Source organism: Opisthocomus hoazin, chromosome 6 (assembly GCF_030867145.1).
Source record: "Opisthocomus hoazin isolate bOpiHoa1 chromosome 6, bOpiHoa1.hap1, whole genome shotgun sequence".
Classification (NCBI taxonomy): Eukaryota; Metazoa; Chordata; class Aves; order Opisthocomiformes; family Opisthocomidae; genus Opisthocomus; species Opisthocomus hoazin.
Window position 1 is genome coordinate 15,795,268 of NC_134419.1, and position 21,043 is coordinate 15,816,310.

Genomic DNA, 21,043 nt, shown 5'->3' on the forward strand with positions numbered 1-21,043 from the left:
GAAATGATCACATCTAGCATTTCGCTCTACCAGGTGCCAGCTTGCTGCTGCAGCTCTGCACTTAATGTTGAAGGAGGAGTGCTAGGGATAGTTTCATTTGCTAATTACCTCTTATCTCCAGTACATAGTCCTTGGGCAAACAGTTTACCCAGGTGCTTTTGAGAACACCTATCTGGACAGTGCAGGATTGCAGGTGGTCCTGTGGTGACTCTGCAGTGTGCAGAACATGTAGGAAATCTCCATCTGTGTATGGGTTTTTTTTTCTGTGATGTGTTTTTTTTCTTGTTGTTGAAGTCTTCAGTGAAGAACAGAAGACCAATTGGAGAGAATTTTTCTGTCTTTATAAAATTTGTCAGTGTGAAAAGCAGAAGACTGATATTCCTTAGCCCAAGAAAAATATGTGCATGTGTGTGTTATGCTGGAGTTTTTTTGATAACAAACCTGATTGTCCTGTCTTGTGATTTCAGCAGAACGGAAAGTACATACATGCCAGTAAGAGTTTTGCAAGGACCTGCAAGTTAAAATAAAAAGAATGTGGTGGTTTAAGGAAGTGGTAGAGTCTAAATTGCCTTTCAGTACTCCTTTTCCAGGATCCAGTTTAACAGGATTATATAATTTTACTAATACCACTTTGATCTGTCATTTATACAAAAAGCAGGCTTTCCGAGCATTTGCCTTACATGTTCTTTATGGGCTAGACTTAATCACTTGCAGAACTGATAATATTTTCTCATTCTTTAAGAATTCATATTACAGTCTTATGCTTAATATGACTGTGGTTTGGGTACGGAACAGTAAAAGGAGCCTTTTAATTCATAATCCAGTAATTCAGACATCTTAAATTATGCCTCCCTTTACCTGATATTTATTAAAATGAATCCAAAGAAACTTTAGAAGTGTTGATGTCATCCAGTTACCCTTTTAGGTTTCTTTAATCCTGTTTATAAATAGATACATTCCTTACTATGAATAAGTACAACATCTGTTTCTTTATGATTTCTCCTTGCAATTCTCTACACTTCTTTCAAGAGTTACAGTTTTCATTCTCAGGCATTCTATGCAGTCCAAAATTCATGATGTTCACTTGAGCGTCTCAGTTATGTATGTATGCCCGAGACAATTTTATTAGTAGTTGCACCTTCAGACTTGTTTTATTTCTTGCCTCTATTTACAAGTGGATATTTATTAGCACTCAGGAGCCATTATATAGCAACTTGTTAATTGAAAGAAAAAACACCACAAACAAAACCAAGGGGAAAAAAATGCACAAAAACCAACCCAAAGCAAAAAAAAGACTGATGGATGACAATACCTTTCTTCTGAATTGAAAAGCTCAGACCAGAGTTTGGAATCCTGATGAAGAAAATTCAGTTACTAATGATGCACTCTTTAAAACCAGTTATGAAGAGTTAATAATATTTTAATACATAGTTAATCGATAATTACAGAATCTAGCAAATGAACAGGATTTTTTAAACTAGCTTGAAAATGACTCCTACCATCTCTTGATGTACTCATGTTGAGCTCACGCTGCTGTATGATAATTTGTGTTTAAAAATAGTGGTCTTAAGCATATTCCGAAAACATCAGTATCAATCCCAAAGGCTATGTTAAAGGATCTCAGGTTGTTTCCAAGGTGAATTCTCATATGGTTCTGTGAAAACAAATCCATGCATATCTCTGTCTTCCCCTCTTTCATTTCTTCTGCAGCCTATTTGGTTTGCAGTGTTATTGCAAGAAAACAAGGAGGTTGTGTTTCAACAGTGAGAAAAAATTGCTATTTCATTATCACTTTGAGTAGGAGTAAAATTGATCCAGGTAATAGTTAATCTAGGTAATCTAGTTAATACATGAGGCAAGGCTGTCAGTTATGGGTGTATTTCTGAATGTGGCAGGTGCCTAACTTTGGTTTCAATCAGGGAGAATTAGGTGCTTTAAAAACCTTAAAAAGCATAGCACTGGTTAAGAATTCTCACCTAACTGAGAAATCCTTCCTCATAAATGGAGGAGTTTCTCTGCCTTTGTTTAGATTAGGAAGACGAATCAAATTTAGGTCACATTTGTGTCATGCACAGATCACGCTGAATTCATCATCATTTCCTTTCACTCTTTGCTTGGCTGTGTTCATGCCCTGCTACCTCTGTGCTGGTCCTGGTGGTGACCCTGGAGGGGTGTTCGGGGGCTCAGCAGAGGCAGCGTGCCGTGGGATCGGGTTAGCTGTACTGGGGGACGTGACGCCTTGAAGCAAACCGAGCGGCGTAGCTGAGTGCCACGGAAACTTGGAGCTCAGAAAGCTTCCTGTGCTTTCGCAGCTTGAACCACTACCACCACAGCCCCTTTAGCTGGTACATTCCTCTTCCCTGCTTCTCTGAGTTTCTGGGGAAGAAAACATAATTTCAGTAGTAGAAGAGAACAGCTACATACGTCCATTGAGTTGTATCTCCCCCCTGCTAAAGCCTGGTCTTAGCAAACTGGTTCTAGGTAAATTTCCTAATTATAAAAAAAAAAAAAAAAAAAAAAAAAAAAGTAAAAATGACAGAAGAAATTTAAGAGAAAAAAAAAAGTAGCTTGAAAGCTTGGGAAGGTGTGCAGTAGAGTGTAGCACAGCTCTCTGCTGCACAGTGCACTCAGAACATTTTATGAATGGTTAACTTCTAGTGCTGTTGTGTTAACATTTATTCGTTTTATAAATGAATAAAACATAGCACAAAAGGTCAGATTACTTGCCCTAAAATACAGAGGGAGTAAACACTGGAACCCTGATGAGCATTCAGAGGTCCTTTCCTCTCAAACTAAGGATGCTAAAGGAAACATTATTTTAAAAATAAATTAATTCACTTACAGTCAAGTCATTTCCTCTGATATCTGTTGCATAAAATATACATTCGTAGACGAATCGTTTTGACTAAAAACTCACCAGGTACCAAACGGATATTTTTGTATATATCTCTTTTTGCATCTTACAGGTGGGAAACTATCCTGAATCTGTAGTCCTAAAAGGAATGCGTCTGGAATAATACCTGAGCGTGCAGTTACTCTATGCAAATCAGACTGCCTTAAAAATCACTGTGTGGGTTTGGATGTAATGGATTAGATCTTTCTCTTGTCTTTGCATATCTAAACTATTGGCATTGCATGTTTCTGTTAGTGCCAATCTAAAAGTAAAATAAATATTCATGATAATTGGATCCAGCTCCCTAAAATTAATTTAAACTTTCTCCATGTGCTTAATCTGTATTGTTTTTTCTCTCTGAGTTTGTAGGCAGCAATTCAGCAAGCTCAGAGAACAATTAACTTCTCAAAGAATTTTTTCAATCAATTAACTCTAATTTAAATCTTAATCTGATTCTGAAGGTAAAATCGTCTGGCTAATTCATGAAGACTGGAGCTTACTTGAAATGCAACAGCAGCAGTGGTCAGTTTGCTTCATGGCGGCTTTGGGGACATGAAGTGGGTATCCCGGTTCCTCGATGAATTCAGCCCCGTGAATTCAGCGGTCTGCCCTGCCGTTGAATGGAGGGTGCTTCTCCTCTGCCTCAGCCCCAGCTGCCAGTTCCCCACTCGCACCGCTGCGGCCCCGTGCCGCTAGGAGCCGGGGCTCTGCCCCGATCATGGTGCTGGCCCAGATCGTTTCCAGGCCTGGGGGTGGCACGAGGGGCTGGGCAGTGATGGGGGACATGGAGAGCACAGGGCTACCCCTTTCTGTGGCAGTGCAGTTTTATGACAGATCATCTTTTCTCTGAGACTATTTCCTCAGTCTCTTCTCGACATCCTAGTTTCTACGAAACTTCAGTTTTCTGTCCCAAGAGACAGGTATTTTTAAAAGTGTTGATGTGCTCAGAGGTGGAGGCAACTGCTTCGCTGTAGGTGCAAGCTGTAGGTTCTTAGGTGTTACGAAAGGTATGTTTATGGATGCCACTGGGCATTGTATCTGCATTTGAGGTGCCTAGAATCTAGTCATGGGAGACTATAGCAGTCGTGTTTTCCAGCTCTTGTTTCTGCTGAAGTGCATTAACCCGAGGGAAGGGGGTGAATAGCAAAGACCAAATAGCATCTTGCACCTAGGAATTTACTTCAGGCCTCTGAATAACTCACCTTGCTCAAGGGGTCACTTCTTAAGTTGACTCCTAGACCAGGAAAAACAGGATTTTTCAGAGAATACCTCCAGGCCAGGTAAGGCCCCAGACCTTTTAACTCTGATTTTCATTATAATGGCTTCCCCGGCCCAGACATGAATAGACATCTGGGAAGCTGATCTGTTCATCCTGCACTAGCCTGAGCAGAAAGTCAGATCAGCCATTTCTTGTCTCTCTGATACTCGTTGTAGGTGTTTCATAGTGTTACTGTGAGATTTGTGAGCTCAACTGGGATTGATCGTGTAGAAGCAAACTGGATTCAGAGAAAACTGGACAGTTTCACAAAAATGGGATTTTTTTTTTTTTTTCTCCTTTCCAAAACTCATAATAGAAAAATGTGCTCTAAATGAAACAAATGGGAAATATTCATAGTGAAATATTTTCTCTTGGAAAAAAATTGAGTGATTTTAATAGTAATATTTATGATATCGTATGTTAAACACTAGTTCTTAAAAAGATGAAAAAGTCGTTCAGATAAAACTTCAGTGTGTCATATTAGGCAAATTCAATTTCTATATCCTGTAATTCAGATTTACTATTGATCTTTAGTATATACCATGTTATGTTGCATAACTGCAATATAGTGATTGTTTGAAGGATAGTTATGTTTATTTGCCAGCTTTTTTGCTAGAATGCGTGTTTCTTTTGGATCAGCTTTAGAACATTAATGTTAAATTCACACACTGTTTTTGTAGCATATATATATATAGGGAGATGGAGGTTGAGCTATAGAAACAGTTCTTCCATTGTTTTCATCCTACTCATATTTCCTCTGGTCAACTTATGAGCTCCTTTGTTATGTCAATAGCCAAAAAATGCTTAAACACATTATGGAGCAGTTCAATTCTATTTCTAATTGTAAGTATAGTTGTCACTGTCCTCAGGTATTTTCTCATGATTTGATTATTTATGTGGCAAGCTCTTGGTGCCAAGGCATGGCATTCTTTATGTACATGTGCCCTGTACCATGCAGAAGACACTAGATTCACACAGGAGGCAATAAAATCCTTTGGGATGTGTAGGAAATCTTTAAAATAATTAAAAAATAAAATCTTGTGCTGTTGTTTTAAGAAACATGAACTGTATTCTTCTGCCTCTTAACAAAGCATATTTTCTCTTATTGGAGCTTAATGTGTATGAATCTGAAGAAAGAAATTGGATGTTACAACAGTACCAGAAATACAAATTGGTTATGTTTGGTGATTTTGCGTAAGATTCAGCTGGAGGGAACTGCATTTTGTAGCGACAAGACTCCCAAACTGATACACAAAACAGTAATGGACAATAATCTGGAAATGGCATTCTAGATGCTAGCCATATTATTCCTATGTTGCATGTGACCTCCATAAAACGCTGAAAAGAGCCATTAGGCTATAAGTAAGCTATGTATATGCTGAATACCTGTAAATACATAAGATTTATAATCTTGAGTTGTACATTATAGTAAATCTTGAATCTCATTTGGATGAAACCTGATTCCCTAGGGCAAGGAGAGTGGTCCTATTTAATTGCATTTTTTAAAAATAAATTTTTACTCCAGAAGGCAGGAGGGAAAAAACAAATTTCCACAGCCATATTTGATATGCCTAGTGCTGGAAATCGTGAAAGGCAGAGATGCCTGATAGGAGACTAAGATATTCCACTTTGATCGAAGGGAGAGGAAGGTAGCCCTGAGCAAGTGCTGCGAGCAGCCCTGGGGGGACTCCATCTTTAACAAAGGAACAGAGGAAATGTAGCTGCCAGTAACTCTCTGAAGCAAGTTAGCTATGGGCAGAGGAGGGGCTCGAAAACCTGCCAAGTGAACCAAGACAGTGCAGGAGCTTGGGGGGGGGGGGGTTCCTTGGGAAGCAAGCTCTACAATTTTGCTTTTGTATTTTACATTTCCTTCTTAACTCTTCCCAGTTTTGTAATCAAGAATGTGACCCTTTCACACGTGTGAATTTTTAAAAATGTTTATCTACCTGACACATACAGGGAGTGTCCAGGACGTCGGGCTGGTGGCCGTGGGACGCATGTCCTGCCACGGTGGTAGCGTCAGCCTGGAGAGAGCAGTGTTGTGAGCGTCAGGCAGGAGGAAGATGCTCCCCTGGGCAATGCCCCGCGGGCAGCAAGGTGTCCCGTTTGGTGAGAGGCAGACCAGCAGCAAGGCAACATGTTTCTGCAGGGTGGGAGGAAGAAAATACTTCTTAGGCAGGAAAAGCTGCAGCCGCTCAGTCCAAATAATTGAACACAAGAGACATCTGTAATGAGTAATACACAGTTTCTCACATGGAACACTAAAATAATGAAAAACAAATATTGTACAGGTTTTCTAGTTAATTTTTCTGAGATTGAGAATATTTGGAAGGTGTCTGAGGGAGAAAAGCCTGTAGTTGCCCTCCAGGTTTCTCCACAGTGATGTGCTTGAGTGGAGTTGATGGGAAAAAAACCCCAAACAAAAACATTTAGCCCTATGAACATGGTGTAGTTTTAATCAAAGAGTAAAAACCAACTGAATTAGCACTACAATTAAAATATTTGCCTGTAATGTTTATTTTCTACATTGTAGCCAGTCGTCTTATTGATGCTATGAAGGGTTAGAAATGGTGACATGTATCTTGCATCTCTCTGAATTGGGCTGTTAACCGTAATAATCTCGTGAGAGATCTGAACCCTCTCAATTCCTTATCATCTGCAGGAGTTTCATTTTCTTTCTAATTTCCCCTTCAGCTGTTGTTCTCTATTTCTGGTTTGTCTCCAATTAAAAACAAAAAAATTTTTTTAGAACTCACTTCTTGTTAATCCCTTTCTTTTGCAGTGTTTCCCTTTGGGGCAATTGAAGCATCAAGGCATTCGAGTTAATGTTGGTTTAGTGGTCAGTCTGGATAAGAAAGCTTTCTTTAGCAAATGTTCTTTCTCTTTTTTTCCCCCCTTCGTCCAGTAGGACTCTGAATTTCTAGAAAGGTTTGGAGTTGAAGCTACAGATGTGTTCAGCTGGTAGTTTCTGCCTCCCACCATCCCTCCCTATTTCCTTGCCAATTCAAACAGCACTTTCCAGATTTTCTTAATGAAATTCAGTTCACCTTACTCAGCCTGAAGTGAGTAGTAGAGGGATGTATTAATTTAACCTAGAAACTCGATCTGTGAGTTATCTTAGATCTATCAGCTTAAGTGCTTGTTGGGACTTGGATGCGAGTTGCAGGAATGAAGATTTTTTGCCGGAAACTTTAACTGCAGTCTCTAGGCATAGCTAGCATTGTCGAAATACGAAAGAATTAAGTTGTCTCACTGCTCTTCACTTCGCAGAGGTGAGAAGTGTGTCAGCACCTTCCCACAATGAGCAGAAGTATTTAAGATTAGGTATAATTTTTTTCTTGTTACTTAAACTTAATTTCTTCCCCAGGTGCTTATTATTTTTTGTCTTCTTTGCCCGTTGAAGACTCTCACTGAAATAAATAAGAAGCTGTGCTGTGCATCTGGGGACAGTACTTGGCCCTTTGGAAGTGTTTTGCTGTAGGGTCTCTACTGCTGTGGTACAAGTCTCATAATTTGAAATGTCTACTCTGTATTTTAAACCATAAGTGAAAAAAGAAAAAAAAAATGAAGACATGACTATGAAGTTTTTTTCATCTGTATGGAAAATGTGGTTCTCTCATTAACACTGTTAACGCAGTTAGTAAGGAAAGAACCTGGCTGAAACAAAGATATGTATCAGTAAAACTCAAAATAATTGGCATCACGGTAGTGAAAGAATATGGTCACTGAGATATAGTTTATTTTTAAAATTAAGCCATCGAAGTTTTTTAAAAATTGTTATTTTTATTTTGACATAACTATATACACGTTACCAGCATTTCAGCGAAGACGACATTTCGTGAAACAGAACACACCATTTATACAGGCTGTTGAAAACTCAGCTCTCAAATTATTCTGACTTCAGAAGTATGAATTACGCATATGAGCAGAGCCTTTAACATAAAATGACTGCAGCACCGGCATCATATTTCATCTCCTTTCTCTCCCCTGTCTCGCACTTACTCCTTCGTTTGAAAAGGTCATATCTGTTAGTGTAAATGGTCTTGTACACCAGTACGGCTAATAATAGAAGGGAAAGTCAAAGGAATCTCTATTACGGAGAATTATCAATACTTGTTGCCTTGTCTATATTTAAATTATTATTACTATTAATTAAATTAACAAATTCTTGAACTGCTGAGAGTAATAGAAAACTGAGATTATATTCATTTACGATTAAAATAAGCCAGCGTGACCACTTAAAAAAGCATCCTACCTTTCTCCCCCACGCCTGGGACCTGTTTCCAGCTTTAGATTGCCCCTCCCTATAGAAATGTGGTCTGAACCCTGATCGGTAATGCAGCAGGGGTGATCCACTTGCACTATGAAAAAAACGCAACAAACCCACACCACAAAACACCTAGCCAAAAGAAGGGAGGAGCAGCAAAGATGAAAGCCAAACTATTTTTTCCCCTTTCTTTTTTTTGTGGTGATGCTCGTTTATACCATTTGAAAAGACAGCCTTGGTCTTTTTAAACTCAGTTTGTAGTCGGAGAATCGGATTTTCCCAGTGAAAGAGCATATGAGAAGACAAACTGAAGGATAGAACCCATGATGTTTTTTACTCCCACTTTTGGGAGGAAATGAGAGATTTTTATGACCCTTTTTATTTAAGGAGAAAAATAGAACCCAGGTTGGGTTTGATGTTATAAGTATTCCCTTGCTTATTGTTTTGAGGTATTATCAGTTTTTATAGGTGGATTTAATTTCCATGGAGTAAAATCGGTGCTAATTTCAACATGTGGCAGGCTACTGTAATGTTATTTCTTTTGCTGTTTTACAATTTCTTTTTCTGTTCTACTGCTTGATTACTTTTATTGTAAACCCACAGAACAGCTGGCATAATGCGCAGATTAAAAATATACTTTTACAAGAATGATGAAGTGTTAAACTACTTTGACATTTTGGGCAGCTAGATTTTAATTACTTGACTAAAGTTGTTAATTCAGCTCAATAAAAGCTATATCCACATGATAGATGTAGATGTCAAAATGCCCCAAAGGGTTCCCCACCTTTGATTAGAGGTGTTACTATGATGTTAAACCCAGATTACAAGAGCATTTTAAATTCTATTGATTCTGTCATCCTTCTTTCTAATGTGCTGTTCAAAATCAATGTTTAAAAAAAAAAAAAAAAAAAGAAAAGGTGAAGAATGGCACTATATTCCCCTCCTAGACCTGGTGATTTCTCTGTGAGTTACCAAGAGACAGTCCCCATGTCTTTCAGTCAAGAAAGGACTTGATGAAATGGGGATTTAGTCTGGCTCAGCTGTCTTGCTTTAAGTTTCATTTTGTTATACATGCTTCACCCATCTTGGGATGTCGTATCGGAGCATGTGCTTGGGGGATGCAGCTGTCAAGCATTACTCCAGATAAACAGAGCCCAAGCTACATCCTATCAGAGAAACTGTCTGGAAAATCAGATACTGCTTCTTTCGGGGTTAGCTTGACTTTTGCTTATATGCGGCACAAAAGAGCTTACAGAGACGAAACAGAGTCCTTGGCACATTTTGACTAGTTGCAAATTCATGAATACTCTGTATTCTGACTTTGTTTAGGGCTTGGTCTTTATGACCCCAAGTGTTCAGTTATTCCCTTCCCTTTCCATTACCTTGCTTTTCTCTTCTCAGTGAGATAACAATGGTAATTCCCCTATGCAAATGATACAATTTGTAATGGCAGTATTCTTTAAAAAAGAATCGGCAGTATTTTAGGAATAAAAAGAGACTAAAGAAAGAAAAAGGCTATCAGTGTTTATGGGAATAATCCTGCAGAAGACAGGTCATACAAAGTGGTCACATCTTTTCCTGTAAGTGTGTCTTGCAGTGTGTTTTGTTTGAACCTGAAGGGCATAACCTTCTAGAAGTAATCGTTAAAGTCACAGCTTACAGGACAGGTATACGGATCAACTTTTATCATTTGAAAGTAGAAGTGTAGTTAGGAAATGTGATGTCTGCTGTATTGAGCAGAACATTTTACTTTTAATGTATGTGTTTGTGATCTTAAAATTCTGTGTCCTGCACAGAAGAATAAAAATTGAAACCAAATCTTACTCAGTTCAGACTATCCTGCTTAAAAGTGAAACTGCTACGATCCGATTTTTTTCCTAAAAAGAAATTAAAATCAGCATGCTTAACTTATTAAAATTTCTTTTACATAGGAATTCTGCAGAAACATAATGTAAACGTTATGTACTGTGACTTGGCGTTTATTGCTTTTCAAATTTTATGCCTCAAATGGATGGCTTAAATAGGAATTCAGACAAAATGATTCTCCCCCCACCCCCCCACCCCCTTTTAAGTAGTTGCTGGGAAAGGGGGAATAGTCTGAAAATACCATCTTGTAATCATGAATTAGAATGAGTTATGCCGAGTAGCTGTGGAGGCCATTTAGTATTTCAGAAACACAGCAGGGGAGCTTTTTTAAAAGACATGATTAAAAACAACGGATGATATAGGCTGTTATGGATCTTAGGTCCCAGGCTTCCAGAATAATTTAAGCTCCTCTAAAATACCTCTTGCAGTTGTTGCCTGTTAGTGTTTGTGCGGTATTTCCCTTCAGTCAGTATATTCAAATTGGGAGATTTCAGTAGGTTGCAACTGTGTTGGCCACTCCCATAATAATTTGGTCAAATATTGTTTATTTGGTTTTAGATGATAGACCTTTTGCGAGAATATTTGAATAACATTCATGAGTTTTGCTGTTTTGACAACCTTACCTTAACTAAGAGAAAGACCATACCATAGCAGTGTAGGTGAAGTTGGTTCTGTTGTTATAATGGCAAAGTTGTTCAGCTGACTAAAGGTCAGTATTTTTCTTCACTAGTTACCAAATTGTACGTGAATTGTTTACAGTCAGCTCTCTACTGCTTTAGGCACAGAGCACCATGCTTTAAACAATTCTGCAGAGCTACACAGGATATATCTTAAATTTTGTGGTAGTATCAGCAGTTTTTACTAGGGATTGCAGTATTTGGAGGAAAATTTCTTTGCCACTAACAGTGAAGATTAATGAGCATCTTTGAAAAATAGAGAACATAAAAACATGCATAATATTTTCAATACTATAACATATAATAATAATATTCCTGGAAAATGTTAAATAGTACTTTGACTTGAAACCTTATTCTGTCCTTACTGCAATGTTGATCTGTAATCATTATATACCGTCCTCTAAATTCCGATGACATATTCACCGCTGTAGCTGTGGGTCAGTAATGCTGTAACGCCGACCATTGGCATCTTTAAACAGGATATTGTCTAATACAGTTTATAGCTTCATTCCCTGTGCCATTAAATAAATAAAGCATTCAGCGTGTGCATCAGTGCCATCAAGCATGAATACCCTGGTGGACTGGGAATTAAATGCCAAGTGAGGGTCAGAAGCAACAAAGGCTGAATAACACTCAGCAAATGCATACTTATTAAGTAAGGAACAGTGCCCCTGATGCAGAAGAAATTGAATAAGCACCTTGCAACGTCTAGATGGAGCATAAAGGCTTCTTTTGTTTGCCTGAGCTGCCATCATTGACCCAAGCAGAATATTCCATTATTGAATGAACTGAACAATAGTTTATTACAGGTAAAAGGAAATCTTTGGGATCCCAAATTCTTCTGTGCTATGATACAGTTAGGCCTGGTCATTGTACAATATGTAGCGCTTAAGGCCACATAAACTACTAGAATATATTTTGCAGTGTGTTCTCTTAGCAGACAAAAAGTATTATCGCGGTTTTGCCAGATTTTCTCTGTCTATCTTAATATACAGTTATAACTTTGTATTCTTACGATAAGGAATAACTTTGACTGTGCTAATTTTTCTGGTTTTCACATTTCTAGTAGTTCAGTTTTGGTTCTATGAAATACTCTGCTTTTTTCCAAATACAAAACGTGTATGTGGGTGACAGTATTGCATTCTGGTTGACCAGCATGAAGATACTGCTGAAGCAGCTTTTCCTCATCTAATTTAAGTTTTTCTGAAAATATCAATTATGTTTTATGATGGAATATAAATGTAAAACAATGTGTCTAGCAAAAGTTCCCAGAGGCTGAATATAGTTGTTTCTTTCTTGGGTTATGTTTGAACAGTTCCCATAAAGAGACGTATTTTTGTAAATACTTAAATTGGTTATTCTTCATGATTATAATTTGGCTTGCTTCATAATACCCTGTAGTATACAGATATGCTAGAAATATTATTTTTGTTATTAAGATTTAACAGGACTAAGTCGTTAAAAGAGTTACCTTCTTTGCTTTGCTTGCCTGAAGTATGAATAATGAGCTTTTTGACTGATCTAATGTAGATCATTTTATTTTGCATTAAAGTATCCTGTGTAAGCAACTGAAATGAAAAGGCAAAAAATTTATTATGAAACCTGTGTTAAAACAGAAGGGCAAAAATTAAATAGGTACTTCCTGCTAAGCTGAATCAAGGGATAATTATTGCTTTGGATGAGTAGTAAGCCAGAGTACTGATAACTGTCTGTGTTCCCATAAAAAAATCTTATTCTTCAGTCTTCATATATAAAAATTAAGTTGGTTGTAACTCTGTCAGTGGGTTGGGAGAATAGTTGCCAGTAGTTAGAAGGAAAAAGCGTGGTTATGACAGAATTTTCCACTCAGTTACTTAAATGCGTTCTGCACAAAGACATTCAACAGTCAAAAAAGTCTGTGAATTGCCTGAATTGATGGGAATTAAATAACGAAAATTAAGTGAAATTTGTTTTGGAAATAAAAATGGAAAAAAAATCAATAATGCATCAAACTGTCATAAGAGGCTATTCAGTTTCTTGCATAGTTTTAGTAATTTATCTCCTGAACTAAACTGGTGGATGTGCTGATATATGATACTACACACTTACCAAATTCTGTAATTTAATCCACACTGTAACTCAATAGCCTTTTGCCTAAGATGTTGTAATCTCTTTAGGATGTGCTTATCCATGAAAGCAGAGCCTACCAGCCTCTGTGAGACTACATCCGAGCACAGAATTTAGTGCCCATTTAAGCAGTCCGATGCCCTTTTTGTTAGGTAGTTTAACAGATCTGATTTCGCAAGGTTTTGCTTTTTTAAAAAAATACTGAAATTAAATCAGAGTAAAACAGTAAAATTAAAACATCACAGTAGTTGTTTTATTCCTGCAGGTGAGAGATTACAGACCAGATCCTCATTAAATGAGAACAAGTTTAATTGGCATGACTTCACTAGCCGTGAATTCAGTGCTAGCTTTCTCTTATTAAGATTTGGTTTTATGACTCTGTGTAAATATCTCATTTTCCTGAATCTGAAAATACACATATAAACCCTAGAATTGACAAGCATTTAGTGCCTCCACTAATTCCTACCTCTGTTTATATGTTCAGAGCTAACAGAAACATAAACAGGTATAATGCTGGGTACCTTAAGGCTTTCCTGTAATCTCTTTTAATGCCCTTTATTTGTGAATTGGATAACAGCACGGAAAAGGTCAAGCTATTGTCTTTTGATTACGCAGTAGCACAGTGTCGTCAGCCAGAATTACAGTAGGTTTGCATCTGGTCATATGAAAAAGGTACTCAGTGTTCATCAGTCTCATAGTGGTTTTGAAAGTTTGATTCAGGTGTGTAAACCCAGTTCTTTGTGTGGTAGTGATATGGGGTGGGTGTTGTTTAAAATTATGATAGAACAAGATTTCTATATGATTAGAACTGCTGACTGCCCAAGAGGAAAAAAATTCATGTCCTCCATATCTCCCATTTTAATGATTGTATTACCGGTTTCATGGAATAACTGGAATACAGACAATTATGACTACAATAACTGAAGTAACTGGAATACAAATACTTTCATATTTGAAAGTAAATTCAGAGAAACTAGATAATGAAGTTTGACTATTTTGAATCCAATGAATGGTTTAAAAAAATTACTTTAAAAAGGTAGCAGTAAGAATAAGCAACAATTATCACTTGGCTGGTTGTAAATGCAGATTGCGTAATCGTGTAAGATTATTTTTTACTCTGTATTTGTGAAGTCCTTACCTTTATGGAAGAAGTAACGCAGATGTAACATCTTTTGTGGGAGAAGAACATCAGGGTGAGCTTGTGGACATGTCCCCTCTCCAACTCCACCAGAGTCCAGCGCCTTGCATGGCTGGACTCAAATATTTTCTTTAGTGTACAATGAAACTCTGAAGAGAGACTATAAAATGGGTTTTTAGACTCAACAACTGTGAGCCAATAATATTAAAATGTAATCTAACTTCAGTTAGAAAGACATTTTCCTCTTAATTTAAAACCTCTTCAATCCAATCTATGTGTAAAAGATGCCATTTTTTGATCATTTTTGTGGAGCCAGTAACTCCAAATAGAAAAGCTAATTTGTGTGGATTCTCAACAGCATGCAATTAGACCCTATTAGACTCCTCAGACCCCTTCATCTATCCACATCCATTTTTACCTGAAGTTGTTAATTTGTAAAATGATAATTAAGATTTTGTCAATTAATTTTTTTTAAAGTTCTAATAAGTGTATTGTACCACTATAATGAACATGTTCAATTTGTGCTTGTGTGGCACGATTTCTTCTTAGACATCCTATAATCTCTGCTTCATTATCCAAACAAGATTTCAACTTCCTTTTCAAGTACATCCTCATGATTAATTGGGCTATTAGCTAGAAAGTATCTGAAGCTACTGAAAGGGTAGTGTGGCACTGATGTTTTGGGATGGATGTGTGTGGTGTGTCCTGGTGTCCAGAGACCAGGAGAGGCACCCCCAGGATTATGTCTATGACAGACTTGAGATACCCTGTTCGTGCTTTAAGAAGCAATTGGAATGGGTGATCTGGTAACCCATCATTGTAAGTGGTGGGTAGTAATTGCAAGAAAATAAACGGAGGTCTTACAGAATAGCTACGTGCAGGCTCTTGCGGGTTTTCACTGTAGGTTCGGAGCCAGGAGCTGAAGCAAGCTTGTTTGTAGAAGTCTGTTTCTACTGAGAAAACAGAATAAAGTATAAAATAAAACTTGTGACTAAGCTTTCTAAAAGTGGTGTTCTCTCTTAAGATTGATAGTCTCTGTCTAAATTCACATTTCTTGTGGAAAATAATGTAGAATAACAATAACTTTCTCCTTCGTATTTTTCGCGATGTTAGGAATAATAGCAATGCCCACACATGCATTTTTTAAAACAGAGAACTCTGGAGTGTATCAAAAATTACTTACGAAGCAGTGATTGGTACCTCTTAAAATACTAATAGTGTTTGAATTACTTAGCCGTAGCGACAAACTATACCAAAATATTTCTTACGTTAAATAACTAAGGAGGGGTAATTCTGATGTTCTTTGTTATTTTCTTTCATCCTTATTTATTTTCTTAACTTTATCACTAGAATGGTGGGCTGTGCCATTCCACTGAAAGATCCTTAATCTGATAGTTCAACAAAAAAGCTCTGCGTCTGTCTTAACGCTTGGTCCCCAGGAACTAACCTTCCCAAATCCAGGATAAGGCTGACTATGTGCATTGTTCATCCTGTACAGAAGTTCAGGGATTCATGTTGAGTGTGTGTATCTCACAGCATGTATCCTGGGTGGACTTTGAATTTAAGAACTGGTCACAAGGAACAGCTTTCTTTGTCCAAAGGACCGCCAGTGTTCTCGCTGCTTTAAAGCATGCCCCTCGTAAACGTGCACAGCTCCGTGTGGCTTTGTCTCGTGTTCTGCTTGCCTCTCCCTTTGCTTGCTGTGTTTGTGATGACAGTTACTAGTGAGCTTTTCCCTCTGTAGATACTTAACGTACAGATCACCTCTTCACCCTGTGTGGGATTGATTTTGTCCCCCATGCAATGGAAATTCATAGATTCTGAGCCATTTCTGTAACCTTGCAGTAGACATTTTGCCTCAGAGGAGCTGCAGGCTTTGCACGCTGAGCCCCCCCCCCCGGCCTCCAGATGCTCTCTGGCCACCCAGCGCAGCCTGCAAGCTCTCCCGCCAAGGGCAGGGGTCCCAAAACCCACCGGCTTTCCAGCGGAGGACAGTTCTGAGGCTCTGTTCGCCCTCGTTCCAAATCCCAGCTCCCAGTTTGGTATGTTCAGCCTCCTCTGATCAGAAACCAGCGTGGATCCAACAAAACTTCTCAACAATTTTTTATTAAAAATAAAAAAAAATCAGTATAATTTACAGTAAGTAAATTGCCCCAGACCCTGCGTCCCCCCCAGTCCCGCTCTTCCCAGGGCAGCAGAAACGTGGCAATTCAGCAGGCCCAGCCTGGTTTTGCAAATGCAGACAAGGTTTACTTTGATGTTGACTGCACAGTTTTATTTGTCTTGGTTTACATAGTAACTTCAACAGCTGCCGGAGTATACTGTGGCATAAAACTTGAGTGTGCCCAGAGCTGCCCAAGTGTGTAACTACTCAATGTTATGTTGTGCTTCCTCACCCTCCCTCAACCTTGAAGAAAGGCAGTATAGCATTTTATAAGCTAATTGTGCTTGATCTTGCCGAACTGTAAAACAATAAAACATAAACACCGATTTTGAAATCTGAGCGGAAGAACAAGCGGTTTAAATACTGACTGATTTTGAAACCAGAGCCGAAGAACAGTTTTGCCCAGGCATGCAACCTGGAGTGCTGCATTAATTCACCCGATCTGTTCCCGACTGTTCCCTCCTGAGGTGTCGGGGGCTCTTGTCTGTGTCATGCCAGCTGGTGAGGTACACTTGTTGGGTTGAGGATGGCTCTCCGCCAACCTGCATCGCTTCCAAACATGTTGAAGTGACTAAAATTTAGATTTGAAGTGTTTAGTTACTCTGAGCCAGCTCTTCAAGGTTTTCTTTTTCCCATCCCCAGTGACACCCACTTTGTTTCTTTGTGCTGGAAGATGCAAAAATTGTGGGCTGCTGCTTTGAGACTTGAGCAAAAGTTCCTGATGAACACCAGATGAAGAAAAAGTCGTCTTTAGTAAATGTTTGTGTTACAGTTAAGAAATAATTTCTTCCTAAGCACCTGCAGTTTTAGACAGTAGAGTCTGCTTACAGTTTGAGGATTTTTGATTGTTTAGTACTTACTTGTGCTTTTGTTTTGACTCTTGGGCTCTCATTAGTTTGTCAGATGCCTTGCTCTGAAACCGTGTGATGCCTTCCTGGAAATATAATCGAGTCATATAAAAATGATTGTACAGATCGTTAGAGATACTCTATTCAGTGAATTTTTAGTTTTGGCCTCTTTTCTTTGGCATATATATATATAGCTGGTCTTTGCAATTTTTCTTTTCAATATCAGTTTTTATCAGTAAATAATTGCTAATTCTGGAAGCAGTAATCTTTAGACATTTGCAATATTGGCATGGGAGCTTTGGAGATTAGACATTCAGTCTTGGTCGTGGTCCTACACTCTTAAGGTCACTGTGCTCCTTTTACATTTGGTGGTACCCCCAAGGGGGATCTGAAGTCACTGATCTCAACTCTGACCTGGAGTTAGCCACTGCTAGCCAGTAGGAAATGTGTTTTTCTCAGACTCTGGAACTGAGTTAGCACTCAGGACTACTTGCAGGCATCTCCTTCCACCTGCGATCTGGAAATCAATACTTGTTCCTGCATTTAGCATCTTTCAGAGGTGAACCTGCCAGGAGCGGTTCTGGTTTTGCTGCTGGTGCCATTTCCCACCTTTTACACAAAAATGCTCCTGTGCAGGCACACTCACGCAAGGAGCTGGGAACTTGGGGAATGTCTTCTGTGCTTGTCCAGGGATGAACATTTATCTCCTCTGAGGCCACCAGCCCCTCCCATCAATAATTTGCTTGGGGAAGGTACAAGAAACCCTGCAAGATGCTGTTCTAGAGTAGCCTAATGCTGATGTTGGGTATGTGTCCTCCAACATCGATCAGGTATAAACTGTCTTAAAGCACGAAGGCCTGCAGCCAGTGATCTCAAAAGAGAGTAGAAGCTTCTAATTAGGTCGCTCAGCTCCTGGTCATGCTCCTGATCCGATGCCACAGTCTGTCTGTGCTCAGTTCTAGGCCGAGTTACAGCTGTAGTCTTAGCCAGAATGATTTATTTGGTCCTTAAAACAAATGAATCCTCAACTGCCTTTGGGTTACAATTTTATAATAGGTTTCTGGACCAACCTGGTATTGAGAACTCACAATGGTATTAATGTGTTACCTAGGAAATGCTAATTAATCCACACATATCATTTCCACGAAAAGCAAATGCCGAGTGGTTGATTAACCTTTTGTCTGAGGGAGGTGGAGAGAAAATATAGGCCTAGCCGTTAATCTACCCTCCCAGAGAGATGGGCAGAGAAGAGGTGGAATTGCAGTGTTTATTATTTCTCCCCAGTAAGAATGCCAGTGCTGTATACAGAGTTTATTATCAACCTCTGCCCACAGGGAAGTAGGAGAAGGGGAAAAAAAAAGTCATTAGTGGCTGCTTAGCAGTATTGCTCCCAGGAGCGGGAGCTGGGTTTATGAACTTGGCGGTGCCTGAGCCGGGCGGAGGGCAGGGGGAGGTGGGCAGGGATGGCGGGCAAGCCGTGGTGCCCATCGCAGCTACTGCGCTTCCCGGGTAGGCGCTGCACCGGCTGCGTTTCATAGTAATATTCAAGAACTACTGGTTTGCTTCTTCCCTCTCTAAGAAAGAGGAATGGCAAAACATTGGTTTGATCTGGAACAAAAGTCTGGGAGGAGCTAAGGCTGCTTTAGGCGTGAGCGCTGTCCTCTGCAGGCACAGAAATAGTTTGGGATTTATTTTTAATTTCCATTTATTCTGTTTATTTCACTTCTGTGACAAGTTCGTTAAACTTATCTAGGAACAGTGAAAGCAGAAAAATCTTTTTTTTCTTCTGATCTCTAACTAAATTTTTTGGATGTAAGAGGATGAGATTGAACTGGTTTTAAAATTTTGCGTGGCCTGGTCACCAAACCCAGACAATTCAGGTTTTTGTTCCAGAAAATGCTGTGCTTTTTTTAATACATCCATTTGTAATGTGAACAAGTTGGATAACAATTCAAATGTCAGTAATCCACAAGATTTGAAGAGGTGCATGTTTAGTTGAATTCCAGTCTGTTTTTTCCCCCCAAATGGTCCAACAGAAGTAAGAGTAAGATTTGATACTCATTTAATTAAAAGACTGTCTTGCCCTTTCTAGTAGAACAAAAGAGGAATAATGTAAAAATCTCAAATGAAATATCATTGAGGTAGATATATCTACAAATTGGCAAAGGGTAGTTTAAAATCTATGTTTATCAATATGTTTGATTATCAATCACTGCATTATCCCTTCTTTAATTACGAAAATACAGATGTAAGTGAGGATAAATTGATTCTCTAAATATAGGTTTCTTTCCAACAATTTAAATAATTAAACTTTGATCTAAAAAGCAATTTTAAGTGATTCTGAACAATTTGATTTACATTCATCCAGTCTGTTTCCAGAAGTGTGGATGGCAGTGGCTCTGCATGCCACCTGCTCTTTGCTTATGCTTATTCCTTGGCTTAGCGTTTAATTATTATTGTATCAACGGACTCTTCTCATCTCCAGTATGTAAACAAGCACAAACGATATTGCCTATCATACATAGGAGCACTGTGTGGCAATGGAAACCGACGACTTTACTCAAGGTTTCCACCTACATGAACGTGTAGAGCAGAAGAGCTTTGGTCTATCGCAGGAGTCGAAGGATCTCTCCGACAGGCCCATCTCGCTGCCTGCTCGGGAATTTCGGAGTACTGCGGCTCACCAGAAGGGATCTCTTTTATCTCGGTTGCTGCAAGTGGAGTTCGGTGGAGGAGTTCTGTTTTACTGTCAAGTGCCCTTGGGAATTTGCTAAGCACCGTGGAAGTGACCTAAATCTCTGCTTTTGTCGTACAATTAACATCCTAATTTAGGCGTGGAACATGCCTCATTGTTTGGCAGTAATCTTGAATTCACCTTTTAACACCAAAAGCTACAAAAGACCAGAGAATGTACTTACTAGCAGACTGCAGATTTACAGTACGGAAATAAAATGAAAACACTGCTTGCGTCTACCAGTAATTTAGATAAACTCCTAGGGGGTTCTTTTACCTGTCTCAAGCTGGTGGGGTTTTTGTGCAGCCCTGTGACTGGGCATCAACTTTGCACACAAACGCTCAGTCCTAAGGTTTCCCTTCGTGGAGGAAGACCCGCATGTGAGGACTGGTACTCAGACTGAGGGATGCCATTCAAATTTACATTCCCTTGCCCTCTCCAGATTCCTGTGAGTGTAACTTAATTAGTAAGTTGATCTTAACCTTTTCCTGCTGCTTAATTTTTAGAAATGCTAACAACCTTTGGGAATGGTTAGGTGGAGCTATTCCTGTCTAGACAGTAAATACAGCTTAATGACTGTCCTGGTATTTAAACAATCTTTGACTCGTTGTGAAGTACATGTTCCCTTATGCTTCGTATCCCGACCCCTTTTCACATAGAAAAATACTCTTTGTATAAACAAATAGGTGTATTTATTAGCAACCAAACCTTACTCAAATCTTTAAATGCGAATCGTGCTTGTCAGTTTTTACTAATGCTCACCTGCCACCAGACAGGGTAGTAAACAAACTCTCTCAGGTTGTAATGGATTTGTGGGGACTGACCCCAGCTTCATCTTTCAGGGATACTGGGACAGTGCATTAGACTTTCTCCAACCGCTCTCCAAAATGTGGGAGCTAATTTAGCATAATCTGCAGCGTCTGCGGAGTTATTACTGACCTCTGTGTTTGCTTTCAAAAGGCACCGTTCTTTATAGAAGTTTGAAGCCAGACATCAAAGTATTAATTTTGACGGACACTGAATTTCACAGAAATTCTATGGGAGTTGTCAAAATGTGAAAGCAAACATCACAGAGGAAAAGCAACCAAATGC

The 21,043-nt window shown here is 38.9% G+C and overlaps 1 protein-coding gene and 1 long non-coding RNA gene across 21 annotated transcripts in view; one reads left to right on the forward strand and one right to left on the reverse strand.

Annotated features, from left to right (window-relative positions):
• Positions 1-21,043, forward strand: part of ADGRL2 (adhesion G protein-coupled receptor L2) — a 159,974-nt gene that overhangs the window by 44,848 nt on the left and 94,083 nt on the right. The gene's annotated exons all lie outside the window — the stretch shown is intronic.
• LOC142361694 (uncharacterized) lies at positions 14,213-16,310 on the reverse strand. Its single transcript, XR_012764338.1, has 3 exons — positions 16,180-16,310; positions 15,070-15,155; positions 14,213-14,365 (listed from the first exon to the last, which is right to left on the reverse strand). It is a non-coding gene; the product is annotated as an uncharacterized LOC142361694 (long non-coding RNA).